Source organism: Parambassis ranga, chromosome 12 (genome assembly GCF_900634625.1).
Source record: "Parambassis ranga chromosome 12, fParRan2.1, whole genome shotgun sequence".
Classification (NCBI taxonomy): domain Eukaryota; kingdom Metazoa; phylum Chordata; class Actinopteri; family Ambassidae; genus Parambassis; species Parambassis ranga.
This window is the reverse complement of record NC_041032.1, coordinates 12,295,337-12,301,489: the sequence shown is the minus strand read 5'-3', so window position 1 is coordinate 12,301,489 and position 6,153 is coordinate 12,295,337.

Sequence of the window (6,153 nt, the reverse complement as noted above, 5' to 3'; positions counted from 1 at the left end):
TAATGGAAGGTTGCAGGGGCAATACCGCCACCTACCGGACCGGAGGGGGAAACGACAGACAAACTACTAAAAACATAATAAAAGTAAACCTAAGTTCTCTTTATCAAAACATAAAATTGTGAGAATGTTTTTGCCTTCATACTTTGATTATGATGTGTTGAAATATATAAATAAAGTTTGATTGACTGACTTTTGTCTATGCCCCTCTCATTCCCATAGCCAACCATAGATCTCATCTCTGCAGGATTAGTTCCAAATCCAGTCTAGAGGCAGATTGTGCACCTCTAGGGGTCCATGCAAAACCACTTTGGGAATCCCTGATGTAGTTTAAGACAAATGACCACGAGGCCATGAATGTTTTGTTAATAATAATTATACTTTTTGTCTATACGCCTCAAAAGGTTGAAATGGATTTTAACACTTGACAATTCTGACACTGGCTGATAGTATTCAGTACTCATCGGTTGTTCAACATTTTTGAGTCAAATTAATAATAAATATCATGTATTCAATATTTGGTTAATTTTATTTTCTATTTATACTAATCTCCATTAAATGTACGTTTGTCTCCCTCTGGTGGCCATCTTTTGTAAACACCACCATTTTAATTGCATTTTGATAGGAGCTGTCATACAGTTCATTAGTCATAGCACTCCTTCTTATGTACTGCTGCAAAAACTAACGAGTTCTTTTGATTCCCAGCTGTAAAGACTAAGATAAGAGCTGCTGAGTGTTCTTATGCATCCAGTGGATGTAATGAAAGACTGTTAAATGGTTACCTACACAGTATACAGCCATTCCTTGCTGCCTTTTGCTGATAGTATGGGTGGTTCTATTCATTGTCTTTCTGCATTCCCACTCAATACACTGAGCACTGACAGATGTACTCGAAGCTAGCTGTGGGTGCTGGATGCTGCTTGTCTCTCCATCTCCAGCAGCACTTGCACCTTCTGCACATTTTAATGAGTCTGTTTTTTCTGAGGTTTTTTAGATTATTTTTTTAACAAGGCTCCCAGCTGCAGTGTGTCTTTAGGGGTGTCATGTTTGTCGTTGCTCATAATTCCGATGAAAACCTTTTAGAGTGTAACTGTGGGCGAGTCTGTCCTAATAAGCATTTCTCAGATAAGCTTGACTGGTCAGTGCTAAATTACAGTTTTAGGGCATCCGTGCTAGTTTTTTTTAAGGCGAAACATGTTGAAGTGCTGCAGTCTCACCTGTGTAATTGGATGGAAGTCATTTACATATGGGAATTCAGGAGGAATACTTGACCCACCAGTGTTTCTGTAAATATATTTTGCTTCTGTGAACACACACAGAAATACACTGCGGGCCTTTTTCAGGGTGTATTTCTTCTTCTTTTGTGAAAATATGCCTGTTTATCACAGTGCCCTGAGTTTTATTAGAGGAGACACTTCTAACACTCACCATTCTGATTTACATGAAAGGTCTACTGGTCTCCAGCTAAAGAGACCATTAATCCACAGGACCGCTCTGGGAGAATCTGTTTTTTTTGCATTCATTAATTCAGTGTTAGATCATAGGGCTGCTTGGTTTTAAATAAATCATGACCTTGGCAGGACCACAGTCTGCTCTAAATTGAACAGACTGCAAAGAACTTTCCAATTATAATATGTTGCCCTCCCAGTGATTTTCCAGCTTTCTGTTGTTTTTGTTGATGTGTAAAGATGGTTGTTTATAGATGTTTTGTAGAAAATAGATTTTCTTTTAACTAAAATGTGAATATACGATTCTGTTAAGTCAAACTCTTTTAAGGAAATATGCTGGTTTAGAATTTAGAATATTTTCCCTATCATCATAAATGGTTTGGAGCCAGATTCTGCTTCAGAGGAAAAATACAAAGTCATGTATTGATTGAACAAAAAAGATTTACAGTTTGGAAAAGAGAGCGCTCTGGGGAGATATGTCAACTCAGCACAGAGGAGCTCTGGGCAGGTGATATTTTATCATGAGTAAAGGAAGGAAGGTAGAGCGGACAGCAGCCTAGACAAGCCTGCTTCCAGCTGCAACAAGCTTCTCCGCCATTTTACTGAGATTTTAAATAATAACTTGAGGGTGCATCAATCACCAGTGGATAAACTAACACAGTGTTTCTTGCTGTCCTGTTGTTTCCCCAGGCTGTACCGGGTGGCAGTTTACTCCTCCACCTCTAATAGGTGCACCATTAAAATGAAGTTTTGTCCCAGTTTCACACTCCATTAGCCTGCAGCGCCTGTTATATATATTGTGAGTTAACACTGGAAATGTGTCACAAAGATACAGATATATGCAGACTACATCCTATGAATTATTTTTCTGTTAAAGCTGAATTTTAAAACCAACTACTTAAGCAACACGGTATGAAAATGAGTATGCAGCTCATATTGCACAGCTTTGTCTGGATGTTTGGATCCTCCATAGCTGCCTGCAGCTGTAAGGATTTGTGAGGCTCATCTCTCTGCTAACGTCAGTATGCTGCAGGTTGCAAAAAGACACATGAACACTGTCCAACATAGCAAGAAGATTACACTAAGTGACAATGCTAAGGATAACTAAGGTAAGTAAGGACAAAGTTTGAAAGTTTTCTTGTGTAACATGACATGTTATTTTGTTGTGATGTGTTCAAATGTTTGAAAAAAACAATAGAAATTCTGGTTTGATGTCACACAGGGTTAAGATCCAACAGCAGAAGCAGGAGCCGGAAGCATGTATCACATTGGAAATTAGACGTCTGCACAGTAGGAGATATTATTTCAGAACCACTGCTTGAAGAACCAGGTTGTTATAGAATTAGGTCAAGGGTTAAAGGGTAATTGCATCCTTGGAGGATGTGCTTGAAAGGCTGCAGGGAAGTGAGGTGAAAAAAGGTTTCATAGAGAGGAAGGAGTCTGATGGAAAGAGAAGTGAACGTGAAGGGAAGCGTCATCACGCAGCGAGATAATGTCAGGGAGGGGCAGTACAGTGGCACATTCATAACTAAAACCAGTCCACAGGGCTGCACAGAAAAAAAACAATACTTTTTTAATTATTACAGATGAAAGAACACAGCAACAAACTATTAAACCATCATTAGAGCACACAGAAACAAAGCACCCCAGCCATGCATTTCAAGTCCCAGTGACCCACGGGCAGATGGAAGCGATCTGAACCAAGGCCAGCCATTTGTCTTATTTTCAAACACACCACATGAGGGCAGCATTGATTCACACACTGCTGGGGACATATTAAAACTGCATGTGGTATATTATTTTAAAAATGTGTTAAATAATCCCAACAATAAACTTAGTAAACACCGTTTTACACAATATTGGTGCTGACATAACAATAAAACAGCCTCTTACCCAGCAAAGGGGAAGATTAATGCAGGGCTCTGTCATCAGCTAAGCATAGATACTCAAAAGAGTAAAAAACTTAGTTTAAGAAAATCCACATCCACTCTGTGATAATGTGAAGAGACAGAACAGAAGGAGAGAAAACAAAGAAACAAACAAACATTTGTCAATCTTTGTGTTACTTCCAGCCTTACTTTAAGGTGATAACCGAGGCCATTTACAGTTTATAGATCAAGCATTCAAACTGTGAGACGTGGAAACTCCACTCTAGGTCACTGAGCGGGACAATAGACTGTAGTCATTATTGTGAAATTAACCCTGAAATTAACCCTGGGTGACGCAGGACCTCTCTGCTTCATGTCGTCATTGTAAAATTAACCCCGACAAGGATGGACGGATGACCCAGAGGGGGTTAATTTTGCAATAATGATCGGCTTGCTGTACATTACTCCACTTAGGCTATTACACAGCTACTTATTATATGCTTCCCCCCATGAAAAATAGCACTGTAATGTCCATAACCCTGCATAGATCTGATAGTTAGCTAGCTTACATCACTAGCTAACAATTTATGAAATTAACTGTAACAGCTTTGGCGGGCTGCTCTTCAGTTTAATTGATTATAATTAACTACTAAACAATGGCTAATGATAGCGATTATTAGTCTATATTCTAATAGTCTAATATTCATTAACTTCATCTTTGATTGGATCCTGTAATCATTTTAATCAGTTCTTTTTAAAGTGATCTATCAATACCCATCCATCCATTCATCCATCCATACATATCATACATACATGTTTTGTCAGCTGTCCAGGTTACAGCAACAATGGAAACAGCAGACCAGCCCCGAAAACCCCATTATGTCAGCTACTAAATAATAATTGTTTATTCTGGTTCAGCATCATTTATTATTATGTCTCCATCTCTGCCTCAGAGAACCAATCCTTCCTGCCTCCTTGACAGGATTTCCCATATGGGAAATGTCTTTTGTGGGTGTTCTGCACACATGATGGAAACATCACCAAATGTTTGACAACTAATACAAGCCTGCTGTTACCAGGCTATCATTTTACACATACACATTTAACAATGCACTGACAAATTAGGGCCGATGTGAAGAAGGAGCAGATGGAGGTGGAGAAGCGAAATTAGCCATTGTCAGGAGGACTCTCATGTTATCTGCTAGTGTTCGGGTCACTGCCTGCAGCTTATGAGTGTGGGTGAGCGTCACACTCGAAGCTGACCTGAAAATGGAGAGTTTTTCTTTGTGCATCTTCACATGCACAAAATTAACCTTCTAGACACATTTTGTTAACTTGCCTCTTGCACTGCAGTCTTTATATGTGTGTGTGTGAGTGTGTCAGTGTACTCAGTGACCCTCGCAGCAACATGAGCTGCTGTTCGGAACACCTGAGGGATCGGGGTATCAGATCAGGAGTCCGTAAAGAGAATCGTGCCCAGAATAAACGCACAGGAGCCCATGTCTGGAGCCAGGCAGGGAGAGCAGAGCTCTTATCAAAGAAAATGACCCCTGTAGTTTGACTGAACACAGAGACTACATCTGCATTAGGTGCAGGCACATTTTTCTGAATTACCTTTAGTATCAGATTAAAACAGTTGTTCTCTAATTTGTCCTTGATTATACACTCCCTGCTCATATTAATGTGCCATGCAAGGGGTAGGCAGGCACAATCTACATCAATACAACAATGAACCTGACCTTATGTGAGCTTCTACTAATGTATTCATCACATTTCTCCGGATCGTACAGTACAAGGAGCACGGAATAAAAACAGTAAGTGTTGATGATGAAAGTAAAGCTAAAGGCTCATTGTTATTGTTCATTTGAGGATTGTGTGTATGTGTGAATGTCTATGTGCACTTTTATATGTCACTGTGCAGCATTGCATGAATGCCTGAACACCAGCTTGGTTTTCTGTTGGTTTATTGTGTCTGTTAATTCTTAGTGGGAAATCTTTTTATTTGTATACATCTGTTGACCCTGCTCTGTGCTTCTCCAAAAATACAAAAAATATGAATATTTGAATGGACACTTCATGCTTGGGTGCCAAGTTTATACAGAGTATTGCAGTAATGTGTCTCCCCACTATACCTCTGCATGCACATCTTTGGCTCTGGACTAAAAAGGCCCTAAACAAACACTGGCTCCTGATTTCCCCACTGCATATGCCACTTTAATCCAGAAAACCACCACTGCTTTACAGCCAAAATTGTTTCCTCGTATATATATATATAGATGTAGTTTAAGTTTCAAAAAGTATCTTGAAACAGGAAAGAAGTGCTAGACTTTGACAGTTTATCTCAAAGAAATGGAGGACCTGTTCATGTAAAACTGAGACCGATGAATTCATACCTTCATGTTGAAGGAGCTTTTCTCAACATTTTGAGTGAAAGTAAGTGAAGAGTGAAGTCAAAACTTCACAAATAAATGTAGGGAAATGTAACATAAATCTTATATTTCAGTCCTTGAATATGGAAGGTGTGTATTTCTCTAGCAGCATCTGTAATCTGGACTTGTTATAATCATTTTTTTTGTAAAATGTGTTTAATGTTTTAATTTATGTGTTTAAAACAGATCCTTATTGCTAGTTTCCTAGTAGTCCACCATGTAGCATGTACCCCACCATCCCCATCCCGCCTGCCTCCTAACACAGACTTTTGTGGCTGTATTGCTCCCCTGGTCAGATGATGTTGGGCGATATGTTTTGTTAGCAAAAACATAACCATGTGTTCTCTCTGGTGGATGCTTTTTTTTCTCGTGAGGACAGGTTGAGGTTTTCTCAGCACTGTGGTGAAGGAT